The following is a 20,365-nucleotide window of genomic DNA, read 5'->3' as shown; positions in this document are numbered from 1 at the left end:
TCAAACTGTGTTTGATAAAATTTTGTTAACCTCCGATGAGAAATTAATTAAGAAAATGTATAATTTTTTGTTAATTTTGGAAATGGAAAGCGAACAAGTGAAAGAAACGATAAGATGGGCGAAAAATTTTGGCTATAATATAGAACTAGAAAAATGGCAAATGAGAAACTACAAACTAGCAATGTCAACTTCAAAGAAAGAAAACTTGTATAAAATGTTTTATAGATGGCACCTGCCACCAGCAAGATTAGTAAAAATGTTTAAAAATATGTCAGATAGATGTTGGAAATGTAAACATAATATAGGCACATACTACCACATTTGGTGGACATGTGGCAAGGTTAAGGCTTATTGGAGAAAGATACATACGTGGTTAGAAAAAATATTGGGTGAACAAGTTGATTTTAAAACTGAACTTTTTTTACTAGGTATAATGCCTGAAAAGATTAATAAGCAGAGTCTATATTTAATCTTACACATCACCACAGCAGCGAGAATAATTTTCGCACAATACTGGAAGAATGAAGGATTGCCATCAGAAAAAGAAATATTCAGGAAAATATTGGAATGTGCAGAGATGGACAGATTAACTATGAGACTGACACAGACTACTATCAAATTTGGGATTTATTTTATTGTTGGTTAGAGGAAAGAATGAAGGATTAGGAATTGAATGTGTATTAGCATAGCTAATCCCAGATAACTCGTTGATTGGAAAAATTAACATATGTTTATGAAAAAAACCCCAATAAAATCTTTATATATATATATAAAAAAACCCACAGCCCTCTGGTCTGCAGAAAAACCTTTCTCCATGACACTGGTCCCTGGTGCCCAAAAGGTTGGGGACCTCTGCTTTAAGTGACAAAAAGTGGGGTTAAATAGACTAGAAAGGACCCAGCAGGATTTCTAATGCAATTTACTTTACGCTGTAAGTATTACAAAAGCACATCAGAAATCTGGGAGTGCTTTTTTTTTTCCTTCTGAAAGCCCTAGCTGTAATCTGAAGCCTCACTGTGTCTGTGGATATAAAAATGTTAGCTATTCAAATTAACTGGCTGTCTTCATTCAAATCAAGTTGAACTAATGCCAGATTCCTTTTAAAAAAAAAAACCTGCCAAAGAACCCTTCATCCATCAATCATCTTATTTGAATGTGAATGTAATATTGTTCTAATGGTGTAAGTAGGGAATCGGCTTATCTAATTCAGCTGATATTATGTATGAAGCCTTGCATCCGGCTGTCTGAAATCCCTAGAGAGCAATGCATTTGAAGGCTAGTCTTTGAAACTTCAGAAAGAGAAGAAAGGAGGGTAAACCTTGTAAATATTCATATGCTATTCACAAAGATAGAAATGCCGAGAAGTGAAGATTTTTGAATCAAAACCTTCGAACTCATATCCTTATCAGAATACTGTTCTTCAAGCTATGGAGGCTATTTTGCAGCTCCAGCCAAACAGCAGGACCTTAAAGGAACAGGCATGGCAAAAAGTGGCACAAATACTTCAGGCAGCACAGAAATAAACAAACAAACAAATAGACATCAAGTCTATGAATCACACAACGAGTACAATAATGCCATTGAAGTTTCATTCATTAGGCATCCACTTAAAGACTTTTGATGGATCGATGCCATTGGCTGGATGAAATTTTCTGGTGACAGAGCAGTCCAATACTTCCAGATGCTCTGCTATCAAAGGACCAGCGGTACAAAATAGGAAGAATAGTTCCAAATGGAAAGAAATCCCTTATATCGCTCATAATAGGAAGTGTGTTATAACTGAGCTGATCTAAAAGTTTCATGGATTTCAGGTATAGCAGAAGGCTAAGAGAATCTCAGATTTCTTTCTTACTCCAGTCAGGCCTTCAGTTAAGAATGGAGTTTCAGACACTGGTAAATTAGAGACTCTTCCAGCGCCATACCTTTCTTCGGGATTCAGGGATTTGGCCTTAATCCAGACTTGATTGTTACCTATACTGTAATCCTAGTAGCATACTTCCACAATTCTTGGCTTCCCTAGTCTTTTAAATGTGTGAATATGGAATATGGAATTTTACAGGTAACCCTCAATTTAGGACCACAGTTGAGGCTAACATTTCTGTTGCTAAGTGAGACAATTGTTAAGTGAATTTTACACCATTTTACAATCATTTTTGCCACAGGTGATAAGTGAATCAATGCAGTTGTTAGTAATACGGTTGTTAAGTGAATCTGGCTTCCTTACTGACTTTGTGTCAGAGCCCCGCAAATGTATTTGTCTTTAATCCTTCCCTTCTTCCCTGTTTAATCCTTCCCTTCTTCCCTGATTTTGCCTATGTATTATTGGGGCTTGCCATATTGTTAGGAGAGGGTATTTGCATTGGAACTATTATTTGCTTTGCTCTGCTCGGTATGAGATTCTCTCCCTCTGGGAGAGAAGAATGCGACCTGAAAACATCTTCCTTATCTCCAGATAACGGCAGCCTAGGACCGTTGGGAAACAAAACCGAGAGACCTTGAGAAGCTCACTGAATCTCTAGCTTCTCATAACACGGTGGCACCTGTGGATTGGCTGAATTTCAAGCGGACAGTTGGACATTGGAGGGAATGTGCATTGCCTTTTTTATATAATCTTTTACACGCCAAATCTCAGATCTTGCTTTGCTTTCTTGCCGTCATTAACTCTCAATAAAAGTTTTCCTTTTGAGACAATGCCTGTTTCAAGAGTTCTGCTATCTTGGGCGATCTAGTTGAGGTCCTTACACTTTGCTTATCAGAAGATCACAAAAGGTGATCACATGACCCTGGGATACTGCAACTTTTATAAATATGAGTCAGTTGCCAAGTGCCTGATTTTGATCACAAGATCCTGGGGATGCTGCAATAGTCATAAGTGTGAAAAACAATCATGAGTCACTTTTTCAGTGCCATTGTAACTTTGAACAGTCACTAAATGAACTGTTGTAAGTCAAGGACTACCTTTATTCAGTGTTGATGTTCAATTTTACCTCAATCACAGATGGCAAATTGCAGGGCTGTTGGCTAACCAAACTTATAAAACATTTTTATTTCAATTTTTAAAAAACTTTTCACGTAATAGTCAGTGTGAATAGGTTCTATTTGAAGAAAATTTTGTCCATTGCTGATAGTCTTAGAATTTTACTAAAGATGTCAATAACTGCCAAATACTGTTTAAGAAACACTGCTGTACATGACGCAGGTTAGGATTCCACTATTTTAACAGTGAAAGGGTAACAGATGCAGTATTTTCTATGAGGAAATCTGGGGTTCTATCCCATTTTTATGCCATATTACAGGGAACCTATAGTCTCTTTGTGAGTGAGACAATTTTTATGCCACACTTGAATTATTCTATGTGGACAACTTGTCAATGGACAAATAAAGGAAAAAATAATTGAGAATAATTACTAGGAATAGCTTGTTCTTGAAATATCATCAGACTCTTCAGACTGAAGAATGTAAACTTATTTAATTTTCTTTTGTTAATGCTCTATTCAGCCACAAAGAAGTATTCATCAGATGGAGAATATTATAACTGCATAACTATACAAGCATAACTTGGCAAATTCAAATTACACTTAAGAAATGCCTTGTGTTAAATAACATGAACACAATTAGAAATCATATCCTAGAACATAACACCTCCTGGTGTATAAAATCAGGGACACATTTGTAATGATTTCCTCAGCAAAAACATTATTCATGTATTCTCTTCTCCTAAGAATAGAGATTCATTGCTCCAAACATTTCTTCAGGAATGTCTCATAGGAGTCTGTTGAACTCTGTTGATCCTTTTTTTTTCTTTACTAGATCAAAACAGCTTAATTGACCATTTAAGGAAAAATGCAGGCCTCAATATCGTAATACCAATATTAAAATCAATTCAACTGTGACTATTTTTTTAAAAAATGTAGTTGATTCTAATAAAGCCTTTGTCCCATTACAGATCACAGAGACAGTTTGTAGGAGCATACTGTAGTTGTGTTTGAAAGCTCACATTTTTTTTGATCGTGATAAAACTAATTTAGAAGTTAGATAAAGATGCACATGACTCAAGAGCCATAAATAAAGGAAACAGAGCAGTAGAAGTATCAGAGGAACAGCACTATGGGTAGTGGTGGGAGCTAGAACGTGGGCATGTGCAATCCGCTCTTCAAAAGGACATCTTTGATATTGGCAATACAGTTGTGTACTAATTTCTACATTTAAAAAAAATAAAAATTCAATAGAAAGTTGATTTTCACTGTGTTCATTGTTATGTTGTTGCTTATTATTATTGTAATGGCAAGGTACCTAAATGAATAGGTTTTATGCAATGCTCCCCAAGTTGCTGCCTCAAAATCTGCTAGAATTACAATTCCCTGCTAGCATCATGAATATCCACGGAAGCTGGGGATTTTGTGGTTCCCATCCCAACAAATGGAAATAGCATCAGATCAGAGAGGGTTAGTGTTAAGGTATTATCATGGTACAGTGAGGAGGTCAAACTGTATGATTTATACTGTTGCCAGATGAAGAAAATAGGACTCTGCATCTAATTTTTTTTTTATTGTTACACAAGTCCAAAGCTCTGGTCACCATGCAAGTACAGCATAAGGAGAATGGTTTTGCTGAAGTTCTGATTCCACGAGATCATAAGCTACAATATTTTGTATAACTGTCCCATTACTTCTTGGAGTAAACAAACTTAGAGAGACAGCGCGTGGTGCATAAGAATGCTGTTGTTTTTTCCTTTCTACAGCTGATCAGTAAACCAAGTCTAAATGTTTGAACCTGAAATGTACATAAAGCTTTGAGCTTACTGAGGGTCATTGTTTTTAAGTGTGAATAAATACACTCTTGTCCACCGAGTGCCTTTTAAAATGAATTCATTATAACTTTTCATTTCATCATCAATCACTTCTATTTGGACCTTACTTTTTCAATGTTAACAAAAAGCCAAAAAGTTGATTCAGGACAAATATTGGCTTTGTGATTTAAATTTCATTATTCTTCTAAAATCCTGAAGACTGTGGGATTCAAGAACCTAAAAAGGCTCAAGTCTTCTCTGGTTGTCTCCACCCTTCTTCAAGATTTTCTGTGTAACAGATTAAGTGCTTATGGACCAATATACTCAAAGATTGTAGAACATGTTAGTTTGACATTGACCACTTGCTGAATGTCTCGAACCAAAGGCGTATCCTTAATGCAAGATCTATACAGTGACTGCCCATGTAGTGTTACAGCAAATGGAACTTCTTAGGGACACATTTCAAAATGTCTAATCCAAAAGCAAAACCACTAAGTATTTTTCTTGCAACCTGTCCTTTGATTAATAACATTAGAAGATATGGGCTTTAGTTATAATTTACAGTCCAGTGTTATCTTCTGATCCTGCAGAAGAGCCTTTCTCTCTACTGGATGCAAAAACTTTCATTTGAACAAATAATCCTCAAAAACATAGGAAAAAAAGAGTATTGTTTTTTTAAAAAAAACTCATGGAGTTTATTGCTTTCAATTTATAAAATTAAGCCTGCTCCAGACAGGTAATACTGGTAGATATGTTTGCAATCTCTATTTTTTAAAGAATCAGAATATGTGTTTTGACACACACTGCCTCCTCAGTATGTAAGGCCAGGTTCCTTCCTTCTAATACTTCATAACCAAGATGCGATGTGGTGCCCATTAGAACACTGAAGTACTTCTCATTTAAGTCTGCCGAGCCCAGCATACGGTAAGTTGCCACAACCTCCTTCATCATATTGCCTGTTGACAAAAGGAATAATTACTAGTCGACACAGGACATGTGGTTTGACAATTCCCAAATACAGAGACACTAACATTCGAAGAAAATTTTAGAGTACCTTTGAATTCACATTCAACATTCTTTCAGCGTGTTCCTAGAAAACCATGAACTTTAATGACTTATCATAACTTTCCCACGCTAAACTGAATAATTACTCTGCTTTTCTTGACAAAATTACTTTTGATATTAAAATGCTGATTTTCAGCTACTTGCTTCACCTGATACTCAGATATTGTATTCATTCATTACAGGTTGTCCTCGACACCCAATTAAGCCCAACATTTCTGTTGCTAAGGATCGCCGGTGGAGTTACACGTGGCATTCCAATCCTTCGAATCATGATTGTTTAATAACCCGGAGTCTATACCAGATCGCTTTTTTGTCAAACTCCTCGCTGTTCCCGGGGAGACCCTCAATTCATGTAACTCATGTAACTTGTAACTCCACTGGCGATCCTGCAACTAACTTCACTAATGACATTTCCCGATTGAGCTGTTATTGCCTTGGGAATGTAGGAGAACAACGGGGAGATGAGAAGCCTGTTCGCTATAATCTTAGAGCTTCCACACGCTCCTACAGACATTTGAGAGGAACGACTCCCTGTAGGAATGCACAAGGAGATGCAAGTCACGACCGTAAGGATTCCGCCTCTCTCCTTTTAAGGAAGATTGCATACCCTCAAGTAATGAGCGAATACACAAACAACAGTGAAGGGATAGCCCCCTCGGGAGAAGGGGTCAACAATCAATTTGTGGGCGCCATGAATTCTGGAGAGGGTGTCAAAATCACCCCCATTGAAGAGAAAATAGAAAGGGGAGTTAGTAAAGTGATACGAAGGATCGGGAAACAGGATGATATAAACACAATGGAATCTTGGGCTACAGAGACAAACAATGAGGATATAGTTTTGAAAGAGGATCGTAAACAGAGAAACAGGGAGAGGAGAAGAGAAATAGGGAGTACTAAGAAGGAGGATGAGGAGAATAAACAAAATAAACAACATAAACACAGACAGTGCACATCTAATTACGTGGAATTAAGGAGTCCCCCCGACTTACAGTCATGCAAAGAAGGGAGGAAGAGCTGCGGTACCAGCACAAGTAAGGAAAGTGAGGAAATTACAGCTTGCAACACAGAAACTACGATCAAAACGCAGGTGGATTGGCTGGGACCCATGACGAGGTCAAGAAGCCGGGCGCAAAGAACGCCACATTTATAAATAGCTTCTCCCATCGACTGGAGGCTACCCTGATGATGCTGGCAGATGCCAGCGAAAGCTTGGTTTTATTCTGGTTTTATTAAAACTTTTTATAGTTTTATAACTTCCTGGTGTTCGTATATTTTATTGTTTAATATGAGTTTACCCAGGAATCACCGTTTTGCTTTTAATATTCTTAATATATACATAAAATCTGCAGTCTGACCCATTTAAATATCCTTATTTGAGAAAACAGCCCTTAAATATTGATCCAGCACATTAAGGCTCAATGAATCAATAAAAATCTGCTTGTCAGACCAATGCAATCATGGAGAAACTTGTAAATCAGAGTTAGTTATTTCTGATGCACTAAAGCCCTACAGTTGAAATATCAGAAGTTACAGCACGATAAATTTAACATAGCAAACTGGAATATAGGGAAAACCATTTATAACCAAATTTCCTAGATTTCTTTTCAAATTGGCGAGGTGCTCAAATGTCCATTCAAAGAATGAAAAATTAAAGTAAACTTGTTGCAATAATAATAATAATAATAGTAGTAGTAAAGTTGTAAGGGACCTTGGAGGTCATCTAGTCCAACCCCCTGCTCGGGCAGGAAACCCTACACCATTTCGGACAAGTGGCTGTCCAGTCTCTTCTTAAAAACTTCCAGTGTTGGAGCATTTACTGCTTCTGGAGGCAAGCTGTTCCACTGATTAATTGTTCTCACTGTCAGTAAGTTTCTCCTTAGTTCTAGGTTGCTTCTTCTGAGTTTCCGTTGCTTCTTGTCCTGCCTTCAGGTGCTTTGGAAAATAGCTTAATTCCCTCTTCTTTATGGCAGCCCCTGATATATTGGAATACTGCTATCATGTCCCCCCTTGTCCTTCTCTTCGTTAAACTAGACATACCCAATTCTAGCAACCGTTCCTTATATGTTTTATCCTCCAGTCCCCTAATCATCTTTGTTGCTCTTCTCTGTACTCTTTCTAGAGTCTCAACATCTTTTTTACACACTCACTACAAATTATATATATGCAAATGTGATAAATGCTGAATGCATTTATTTGAAGTTGCATGTACAAAACACAAGACAGCTCATGATTACAAGATTTCCCTTAATGCAGAACAACATAAGAATAATTATCTATTTTAAACCTAGAGCACTGCTTCCTAGCCCTCTTCTTTCTACCTCAAATATTTCAAAGTGCATAACAATGTGTAACTTTGAAGATACTAAGGTGGATTTAAACTGCAAGAATAATCCTATACCCATATGTCATTTACTTAGGAAAGTTGTACTTTGATTCTCTGAACAGTCTTTTCATCAAATGCACTGGCAAAAAACATGATGGAATCTGCCTGAGCATTACAATTTGGTGTACACTGGCTATAGAAGTGGCAATACAAATAGAGGAGTCTTATTGCTTGGACTAATCAGAGGAACAGTAGTAACAGCATCACCATCAGAGCAAGGTAGCATGGGATTTATAGTTAGTGTTGAAACAGAGGAGAGGGGGGAAATCTCTGAGCAAAGACAGCTAAGGATGAAATAAGTAGCCCTTCTGTTATCTGTATCTGTTTAAAGGCCTACAGAAGAATGTTTACACATAAATCAAACAATGAAGTCAGTAAGACTGGAGGCATAATGGCTTTATGCAGATAATCAACACAGATGTCATGAAAAGATTATTTTCAACATTTATGCATACATTCCACATTCATTCTCAACATTTCCCCAGCAGATGACAAGTAAAAACCGCTGTAGCACTGTTTTATGTGAAACAGCTCACTGACAATTTCTGGCTATTTCATACTAAATAAATTGATTTTCAGAATGTTGCTCATCACATAAATTGGATCTACAAACTTTTGGGATGGTGGATAGCTTCAATTCTGAGCATGAATGATGGGTGCTATAATTGCTACAAGGGGCTCCTCATTTAAAAATATCTGCTTTGGTGGCACAAAAACAGAACTAATTAACTTATGGAATGTTGAGAGAACCAAGAAGAAGCATCACATGTTTGTCACTGGTTTTGGAATTCCCATAGTAAATCTACTTCTGAAGATGAAATTAAAATTTGTATCTTTCCGAAATTATCAAGCTGCTATTGTTCAGGCAACAAAGCATTCTAACTCAATAAATATTACAGAATCATGAGTATTGTAGGTTTCTTCCTGAAACACATTCACAATTAAGGGGTCCTTGATGCTCTTTCAGCTCGGTTGTTTTCTTGCAGGCGTTTCATTACCCAAACTATGTAACATCATCAATGCATTGATGATGTTACCTAGTTTGGGTAATGAAACCTCTGCAAGAAAACAACCAAACTTAAAGAGCACCAAGGACCCCAGATTTCAACCTTGAGCTATTCTCTTTTATTGGTACATTCACAATTCTCTAAGTCAGTGATTGTCAACCTGTGGGTCGGGACCCCTTTTGGGGTCGAACGACCATTTCACTGGGGTCGCCAAACAATGCAGTCCGCCATTTTTTCCCCTTTTCCTTAGCTGTGCTACTCCCTTTTATTCTATTGGCTTTTGAAAGCCAATAGAATAGACTCTCTTGAATAGAGTCTAATTCTATTGGCTTTCAAAAGCCAATAGGAATTGTCCAGGCTGTCTCTGCCCGCTGAGCCCGCCAACAGTCCCATTCTGCAAACGGTGCTGCACCAATTGAGTAGTCCTCGACTTACGACCGGTTGAGTAGTCCTCGACTTACGACCGGTTGGGGGGTCGCAGCATTAAAAATGTTGAGAACCACTGCTCTAAGTAGCTGTGAACATTAGTTGGCTCAGACATCACCAAGTAATGGATTTCAGGGAAGCATGCTGGTAGTAATAAATAATAAATCTTTACAAAAGGACATTATTTGCATGTTGAAAGTCTACAGTTCTATCTAGGGGACTGTCTGTTAAGAAGGCATTAAAGAGGAGAAATAACCAAAGGATTCCTGTTAGCCAGATGGCTGGGCAAGATGGACCAACTGGCTTGCTTGGTACAAAAGGAACACAGCAAGAAATCAGTCACATTTCTTGTTATCAGAGGGACTCTAAAATGTCACATCTTAAACCACATCATTGTTTAAACCAGACTGTGGATATGTTCCAAGAAGAGGTATTTTTTTTTCAGTCAGTTGCATCCCTAGTTCAACTCTAGGTAATTAAACTATGCTGTCAGCATAAGCAAAAGAGGCTCTGTTAAATTTAATTATACTGATGGGCATAAGCAAAAGAAACCCTATACTGCCAGAAATCAGAGTATCTGGTAGGCAAGAGAAGACCTTCCTCTGTGTGGTTCCTAGGCTATGGAATGGAATGCTCTCTTATTCATTTTCCCCTTGATTTTTTTGTAGAAATTGACTGGGTAGTGTGTTGCCAGCCTCTTCTTGTTTTCATTACATTGTTTCAATATTCATGGGGTTGGGGTTTTTTTTTTGGGCACATTTAGTAAAGTTCAAGTTTTTAACTTGCATCAATGCTTATTCTTGTCTGTTCTTATGTAATGAGCCAATAAATGCTTTTCCTCTTCAAGAGTTTGACTTGAAGTAAACCTTTGCCTCTAATTCTGCAGGGCAGGTATAGTCTATTGATATTACTATGGGGATGTAATGCATAAGGAATAGTCATTAGCTTTCTTGTTCTTTGGTCCAAATTGTTCAGTTCTGTTTGCGTCCAGTTAATAATTCCAGCAGTGTATCATACCACAGGAATGGCCCAGGTATTGATGGCTTTCATGGTGTTTCCAGCATTTAATTTTGTCTTTACCGATTTTCTAACTCTTTGAACATATTCTTTACTAATCACAATTTTTATCTTGTCAATGCTTGATGATATTCAACGGTAGAATATGCACTGGATCATTATTTTCTAAAAGTCATATATTTTTATTGACACCAGCTATTTCCAAACACTTGATGATCCAACTATGTGGCTAATCAAACTTTTTATAATTAATCCAGACCATATATAAATTGTTTTTTCACCTTTTGCAATTTTCCAAAACCATTTTATCAATCAGAAGTTGATCTTTTCCTTTTATTTCCTTTCTGTTCCACTAAAGGATATTATAATCTTCTTAAATTATTTTAGATATTTCTGTGAGCAATTTAAATATGTAACACAAGAAAGTTATTGGCCTATAGTTTCCTGGTGTTATCCCTTTCGCTGGGACATTTTGAATCAAATAGGTTTAGCCAGTGATTAATGATTGCCGATGTCTTCTTTATACAGTATAATACTTCATTAGACTGTTTAGCTATAATTGGATGTAAGTTCTCAGATATTTGAGCCAAAAGTCATGCAAGGGATCATTTCCAGATGTCCAGTATTTAAACCTTTTCACTTCCTTTTTAACCATTTTTGCTATTCTTATTAGTACTTCCAATTGATTTTTATTAAATCCATCCTCAAATTCTTTTATCCAGAATTTTTATCATAGTCTTTCTGAATTTCCAATAAATCTTCCAAAACTAAATTGTTTCCTTTTTGCTCGATTTTCCATTTTTAGAATTTCTATGGCCATTTATACTTTGATAGAATTGTCTCTGATGTGATTGAAATAGCTGGTTTTGTTTAAATTGGAGCATTTATGCCTCATATTGTTCAATTTTTCTCACTATTGCTGCTTTTTGTTACTCTACCATTTTCAAAGCTTCTTCAATTTTTTTGATACTAACTGGGGGGGCATCAGTTCATAGGTTAAACAGAACAAAATAACAAAGTTGAAAGGGACCTTGGAGGTCATCTAGTCCAACCTCCTGATCAAGTTGGAATCCCTATTATCATTTCAGACAAATGGCTGTCCAATCTCTTCTTAAAAACTTCCAATGTTGGAGCACCCACAACCTCTGGAGGCAAGTCGTTCCACTGGTTAATTATTTTCACTGTCCAAAAATTTCTCCTTAGTTCTAAGTTGCCTTTCTTTTTGATTAATATCCATCTATTGTTTCTTGTCCTGCCTTCAGGTAAATAGGTTGCCCCCCTCTTCTTTGTGGCAGCCCCTTAGATATTGGAAGACTGCTAGCATGTCACTTCTAGTCCTTCTTTTCATTAAATTAGATATACCCAATTCCTGCAACCGTTCTTCATATGTTTTAGCTTCCAGTCCCCTTTTCTCTGTACTCTTTCTAGAATTTCAACATCTTTTTTATAGTGTGGTGAACAAAACTGGATGCAATATTCCAAGTGTAGTCTTACTAAGGCATTACCAAGGTTGTTTCAGTGCTGATCTGTAGAGGCTCTATTACTATTGCTTCTTCTAAGTTATCATTTCTATAGCTCATATCAGTTTTTTAATTTATAATATGCAACGTATCTGAGTTTCTTCCTCTGTTCTACTATTGTTTTGGGGCCTTCCATTTTCACAATTTTTCTGATTTTGTTTCCAGTTCTGCAACCTTTTATTTTTATTTCTAGTAATCGATCTCCTTTGGTCTGCCAATCATTTTTCAGTGGTATTTGAGTCTCGTAATTCTTTTCTAATGTTCAAAAGTCATTTTAAGTATTGCTGCTTTGTTGATTTCGATTTATAGCCTTGCCTATGGTTGTTGTTCCTCCATTAATTCCACAGGGCTAAGCCTTGGTTGCCCTTTCATATTTCCTGCATCTCATTGCCTACTTGTTGACAAATGTCCAGGAACTCTAATAGCTGACATGGTCCATGATGATACAGGTGGCAACAAGATTTTTTTTTCTATTTTCTCACCATATTAAATGAGTTGAGGATACACTTAGCCTAGCTCTTCTGCTAAGACCTGAAGGGATAATTTTTATTGTTATTATGATTCATTGCATAGTTTGCTGGATGTTTAGATTGGCTTTGGCATTTTTATCCACTTATCCAGTCCTTCTGAATCTGGGATAGGCAGATGTTGTTTGCTGGCATTAAAGGCATTGTCACAAGATGATGATGATGATAATGATGATTCTGCAACATCATTAGCTCAAAACACTTAAGGAGTTCCAAATGATATGCTAGTTATGATGTTTACTGGAAAAAATATAATTTCCTAGAATTATTGTAGCAATAACAATATTTAATATTGCTATGAATAATTAACAATAATAATATTTGTATGTTTGTCCCCAAAGCTGAATACAAGGTTACATCTTGAACAAAATGGTTCAAAAATAATGGCCAGATATTAACTGGTACCTATAATTTCAGCTATTCTCTCACAATTTTCCAGTACTGAAAATTTATTACTGACTTCTAGATCCAGTTCAATGTGCCCAGACATTTCATTTAGTGATGCTCAGAAGTTAAGCTGATAGTAATGAGGACTGTGTAAACTTTGAAAATTTTTGAATTTTTGGAATATTGTTTGGGAACTTGAAAAACTGCAGTGCTTCTACAGATATGGTCTAAAGCAGGGGTAGGCAACCTTGGCTCTTTTATGAGGCATGGACTTCAACTCCCAGAATTCCTGAGCCAGCATGGCTCAACTTGGAAACTTCTCCCTTTCCCCTCAGCATGGCTGGTTCAGGAATTCTGGGAGTTGAAATCCACCAGTCATAAAAGTGCCAAGGTTGCCTAACCCTGTCCTAAAGCTTCCTGTTTTAAGTGGTGAGCCTCTTAGCTCAGGGGTAGGCAACCTTGCTCTTTTATGAGGCGTGGACTTCAACTCCCAGAATTCCTGAGCCAGCATGGCTCCTCTTGGAAACCTCTCCCTTTCCCCTCAGAATGGCTGGCTCAGGAATTCTGGGAGTTGAAGTCCACGAGTCATAAAAAAGCCAAGGTTGCCTACCCCTGATCTAAAGTATTGTTAGTCCACCCTTCCCCTACCCCCCAAAAAATCTCAATTTGCCATGAAATAAATTAAAACTGACACATCTACAGTAAATGGTATCCACCAAGTTTTGTTCAATAAAGCATAGAGCAGACAATTTGCTTTTGATGTCTGACTTAGTCTTATAAATAATAAAACATATGAAAATGGCATGGACATAATTGCTACTCTTAGAAATTAAAAGACTATATTGGATTGTAGTGATCGCTCAAGCAAGTTATTTATTGTATTTCGTATCATGGGTATCTTTGGTTTCATAATCAGTCAGTCTATTTGAAGGGAGAAAAATACTTAGGCACTTTGTGCCATTGTGTGCAGCACAGTGAACAAGAGAAAGAAAAGTGGAGAGTAACTGCTGGAGAGTAAGCAAAGGAAGAGGTAATAGCCAAGCATGGTAAAGATAAAGGTAACAATCTCCACATAGCTTCATGTTCCTGGTGAAATCAGACAATAAAGGCATTCTGGAGCAAAACTTAATGCCCAGTGTTAGAAAGCTTTACCTTAGTCACAGGTCATAGATCCTCCACTAAGATAATGACCCAAAACATACGTCTAAGAAAACTCAAGAATAGTTCAAAGGTAAACACTGGAATGTTTTGAAGTGGCTTTCTATGAGTCCTGATCTGAATCCAATAGAACTATGGAATCTATGGAAATAGCTGAAAATCATAGTTGACAGAAGGAACCCATCAAACTTAAGAGAACTGGAGCAGTTTGCTCAAGACGACTGTGACAAATTGCCAGTTGAGAAATACAGAAGTCTGAACTTGATTGCAGTTATTACATCAAAAGAGTGTGCTACAAAATATTAGGTTAGGAGTACCAAACATTACGTGCATGCCATTTTCAGTTAGTATTCATAACAATATGCTAAGTCATAGAGGTGGTCCTTGTTTAACAACCACTCGTTCAGCAACTGTTTGACTTTACAAAGGCACTGAACAAGTGGTAGCTATGTCCAATCCTCATACCTATGGCCGTTGCAGCATCCCTGTAGTCACATAATCACAGTCCAGTTGCTCAGTGCCTGGCTGGCAGTTATAATACTGCAGTGTCCTCCAATCATGTGACTGTAATTTGTGACAACATCCTGACAACATCCAAAAAACAAAGTCAATGGGGAAGCTGGCAGGAAGTTGGGATCATGCAAAGTCCTTGCTTAATGGCCCATGTAATCCTCATTTAACAATTGCAACTGAGACATGAATTTTTTAACATACAACTGCACTGTTTAATGACAAAGTTTCCTGTCCCAATTAGCAACATTAAGCAAGGACTATATGGACATCAAAGGGAAAATCATCCTATTCTAAATATGAATTCAAGTAGGATACCATTGGAATTCTATGTTAAAAGACCTTTCAATATATAGCAACTGTTTGTTGGTTCTTAGACAAAGTTTAAGAACAAGATAGTTAGCCTAACTATGGCTCATTGGACAAAGGTTCTTACTTAAAAATAAATTTTAAATGAAGTAAATATGCACAAGTCTACAATCTGTATTTCATAAAAGTGAAATAAATTCCAAATAACTGGGTACTGGGAACAATTTCTGAATGATGTCATCAATATAAAAACCCATAACATACTAATGTCACTGAACTTCTGTATCCTGTGTTGGGAGCAGAATTTTTCAAGAGTAAAGTTGAAATCGTATTCATACATACCGGTAGTAAAAAAAAATATTAACTTTCATTAAGTTCCATTAAGACAACACAATGTTTATATGATTTATTTATTTTATGTATGATCTATCTTACAGTTCTTTTACAGAATTCAATAATACATTTTCAATTAATGAAAACTGAAGTAGATGAGTTATTGATGCAATATCCAATTTTTTAGAATATACACAGACAAAAAAAACTCCGGAGAGGATGCCTTTTAAATTCTACTCTATTGTATCACAAAAGCAATAAATCTCATTTAGACTAATTATAGCTTTTTTTTAACCTCATAACAGGTTTAGGACTAAGTTTCTGCCCCTACTGACTGTATTTGAAAATTAAAATCAGACTAAATGTAATGATATTTCATAGCACATAAATGGAACAAAAATATGCTATTAGGCCAGCCTGGAACTCTAAAGCTGCTAATTTAAATCTTATATGTTAATTGCATAATAATAATTCCTCCTAGAAGACCACCTGGGTAATTTTTTCACCTCTCATTTTATCAATTTTCACCTCTCATTTTATCAATTATTTTGTATTAATCTAAAATAGAATCTAAAGTAATTCTATTTTATAAAATTATAGACTTATAATTAAGGAGAATTCTTCTCTTCTATAGAAGGGAAAAAGATGACAAGTTAAATGTTCAAGTGTTCAAACTACTTTAATATGAAGTTTTAGGTCCTCTTAGCCATTCCTGTAAGCTACACTTAGTAAGATGTTAAGAGAAATCTAATGATTACTGCCCAGTGCTGAGGTGAAATATGAATGAGGAACACCACATTCCCATGTATACACAAGATCAATTAAGAAACATCATGTCTTAGCACCTGATTCATTCTTGCAATGAAAATAGTACATTGCAAATTCTATGGAAAAGAATAATTTGTACTAGATCATGATAAGATCTCAACATGTGAAGGCAACAAAGGTTCGAAAAACTTTCTAACTGTAGGATCATTCTTGGATCAATTGTAGGATCATTTTTAACAGGACCTGTTAAAAATTGGTGCTATATTTATATGTACATTTTGTAGTACAATCCATGCATGACTGCTGAGAAGTCCATAGGCTCACTATTAGAAAAGCTTATATAAGATTAATGATTGAATTTGAAATTGCTTTGGCCAACCATTTGATTTTTGTTCTTCCATCCCCTTTTGTCTCCTCAACTGCAATTCCTTCTGCCACCTGGCATTCTACTACCAGGGTCGGGACAAAGAATTATGTAACTTGTAGGTGCAGTAATGCAAATAATAATACTTTATAATTTATTTCAATTTAGTTGTAGGATTTTAATGGTCAAAAGGAGAAGAACAGCTATATAGCAGTAAGCTAAAATAAGGCGACTGAGGTTTTAAGAGTTTGCTGTGCATTGCCAAATGTAAGCCTTGAGTTTGTAACTCTTTCAACTGTCTGAATTTATTTGGAAGATGGTGTTGTATGGCTACAGTATCTAAACAGAGTATGGTGAAAGCTTTCGTTTACACAGCAGTGTAGCATATTTAAGTGCAATAAATCAAGAAATGCTTAAAATAGCGTATCCCCCTAGTACAGAGCTGCTCCTATTTTCAGATCTGTAAAATGTAATCCAAAAATTGTGAATATAAAATGAAAATGCCTGGAGGCAAATATGCTTCCTGAAATATGGATAAATTTACTACAAGATAATTTGCAACTTAATGCACAACCTACTGTGCAAACTCTACAAATGTGGTTAAAGTTCAAGCAGTGTTATGTACATCCAGGCAATTCAGTCAATTCAGTAAACCATCGTTCAGTTAACTATACATGAATTACCATGAAAACAAAGCTATTATAAATTGCCTAGAAACTGGATAGTACCTAGCCATGGATCTGGCTATATATTCCATTATTTAACATTAGTGAAAAGATTATAACTTTTAATTTTATCCAGAATAAACTGGATCATAAAAAATTTAACTCAGAGTCAAATCAGTATATTTTCAATATAGGAATAAAAATGGTTAATATAGAAGGGCTGATCATTTCTCACTTAGAATGTGAGTTTAAATTAAAACAATCCTTATTATTTCAAATCTGCAGTTGTTTTTCCATCTAATTTTTAAATAATAACATATGTTAGTAGCTAATTGAAGTTTTTATTATTCTGCCAAATTGAACTTCTGCCTACTGTTCTCAGTATCACATAGCAGATGTATGCAATGAGCCCCAAATATCTATGGTCTAGAATACAAAATTGTTTATAAAGTTAAAAAAAAGGCACAGTTCTTAGTACAAATACAATATAAACAGAAAAAGAAGAGAGAAACCTACGAAGATTACCATATTTGATTGGGACCTTCTACACCAGTGGTTCTCAACCTGTGGGTCGGGACCCCATTTGGGGTCAAACGACCATTTTATGGGGGTCACCAAACAACGCAGTCCGTCATTTTTTTCCCCCTTTTCCTTAGCTGTGCTACTCCCTTTTATTCTATTGACTTTTGAAAGCCAATAGAATAGACTCTCTTGAATAGAGTCTAATTCTATTGGCTTTCAAAAGCCAATAGGAATTGTCCAGGCTGTCTCTGCCCTGCTGAGCCCGCCAAAAGTCCCATTCTGCAAACAGTGCTGCACCAGTTGAGTAGTCCTCGACTTACGACCGGTTGGGGGTCGCGGCATTAAAAAGGTTGAGAACCACTGTTCTACACAAAGGACCCACCCAGCTTTGGGTCACACTAATGGTATTCAATCCAATTCAATGCCTGGATTTTGAGGGAGAATTGGGAGAAAAAGACTTCTGTTCCTTAAAAGGTCTAGCATTGAAAAAATATAAATGGGAGTAATACATTTTTTCATGCAACGGATTGAAATGTTTATGTAAACTAGACAATTATAATGGGATTAACTATATCAAACATCATAGAAATCAATGCAAAGGTTTCAAGTTATGTTCTTTTCAATGCTTATTTAATGCAAATGCAAATATTGGGGTAAATGTAAGAATTGATACTCTTGCTGAATAAAGCACAGCTGAGTAAGGTGAAGGCATAAATGATTAAATCAAGGGTCTTGCTTATGATGTAAATCAGTTACTAGCCCAAGCAAAGCTGCAAACACTGTTCATAACATATGGTCACATAGATGAGATAGTGGGCAACCTTAAGTTATGATGAATTGGAAAACTAAAGATGAATCCTTCAATTTCAAGAACACAATGTTTGATTGGAGGGGCCAGTGATGGCCTGATTGCAAGAGTCTCTCTGATTTGCAACAGATAGATTGTTGATAAAATCCAAAACCAAAATATTTTTCGTTTTGGCAATAACATTTTGATGTTATCTTTTGTAAAACAATAGATTTTTTTAGAGAACCAGCATGAGAAAAAGCCTTCTCAAAACAGTATTCAAAATAGTGAATTCATATCTGTTGGCTTCACTGTGGGAAAATGAATGAATGATTATTCTGATGCATAGGTGGTCTGGATTTCAAGAAAATCCAGTGCAGAAGTAAAGTAGGACTATTCCATTAATTTTGCTAACTTCTTTTAATTCCTCTTTTCTCCGAAATTTCTATTTAAACCGATTATTACAGAAAAGCTGAAACTTTCAGAAGTATTGTGTAAGCTGGCCATTTTCTTCTTTTCTCCTTGCATTGCATCTTTCAAATGGCAGGGATAATAGTTGCTATTGTTTTTCAGCTAGGAGTAAGTTAAAATAGCTTTAACCTATGCAATAACAATAAATCACATGCACATTTTATCTTTATGCAATATATGCTCTGTTTTAATTATTCATGAGCTGCAAGTGATCGTATGGAAGCCAGAGGTGATTAAACTGGCATTACCTGTATATATTTTAAAAATTCCGTCAAGGGACCCAAATGCCAGTTTTTATACTATTCCTGATGTCCTGCCTTTGCACAATAGTTTTTATTGTTGTTGTTTTAATTCTTGCTTCTTTTCTTCCATATCTTTTCCAGTCACTTGTTTGGATGTACTTCAGAATCTTGGCAAAAAGCTGGAGAGTATCTCAAATAGTTAAATGAATCTTGCAGTTAGTCATTTGCCACAGGACAGGGAGTAATAATTCCTTTCAGATGAAACACTAACCAGATGCTCTAATCAAGCAACTGTGTATATGTGAGTGTGTACAAACATGTACGCTTGTAACTTTTCCTGTACTTATTTATACAGCATGTGAGGAAATATGTGAGAAATGACATTTAATCATGAAACAGATTTCCTTGTATTAAGCTACTATAATTAATTCTTACAATCTGTTCAATTATCAAACAAAAGTCCACATAGACGACAACTCTTAGATATTCCAAGCCATTGCGTACAACTCTGTTAAAGAGCTGAAAGCTCAGATAGCAATACATTTTCAGTTTATGGATTAAATCTCGAGGAGTTTTAATTTAATGCAAAATTTTGCTACTTATTTTTTAAAATAGCTGTTCGCACCAAAGTGGGTAATGTTACCGTATTGGGAGTGGGCTCCAAATTCTCCGTTTTCAGAGATGAGGTAAGACTGGTGAGCAAAATACAATATGCAAAGCATTAAAAAGGTATGGTCCTGCCATATGTTAGGGCTTGAGGAAAAAAAGAAGCCAGCATTTAAAAAAAAAGACTCAAAAGATTAGGCTTTAGAATTCCCAATTTAGGAAAGCCCACATTTCTACTTTTTAAGATTTTTTTTTTTTTGCCCATATTAGAGCAAATATTTTCATTTTCTGCCGCATCATACCAAAATGCAAAAAAACCCCACCACCTTTGGAGTACAGAGTATAGGAGGATCTTCTTGATATATATCCCTAAAATTGTATTAGTTTATCTATGTATATAGTGTTTTATGATAGAGATTGGCACCGTAGAACTATAAGCAATAATATATAATCAAAGATCTCTTTCACTATATGTCAAGGACCCAATTCTTTCTAATAATGTATTATTT

General features: G+C 36.0%; 1 protein-coding gene across 1 annotated transcript in view; it reads right to left on the bottom strand.

Annotated features, from left to right (window-relative positions):
* Positions 1-3,454: 3,454 nt before the first annotated feature.
* SCAF8 (SR-related CTD associated factor 8) overlaps positions 3,455-20,365 on the bottom strand; it is a 91,551-nt gene continuing 74,640 nt past the window's right edge. Inside the window, exon 21 of the mRNA XM_039358229.1 lies at positions 3,455-5,745. The gene's annotated coding sequence lies outside the window, so the exon portion shown is untranslated. The remainder of the gene's footprint in view (positions 5,746-20,365) is intronic.

The sequence above is a fragment of the Crotalus tigris genome, unplaced genomic scaffold (assembly GCF_016545835.1).
Source record: "Crotalus tigris isolate CLP2741 ecotype Arizona unplaced genomic scaffold, ASM1654583v1 scf7180000019007.31208882:3723066, whole genome shotgun sequence".
In the NCBI taxonomy this organism is placed as follows: Eukaryota; Metazoa; Chordata; class Lepidosauria; order Squamata; family Viperidae; genus Crotalus; species Crotalus tigris.
This window is presented reverse-complemented; position numbering and strand designations above follow the sequence as displayed.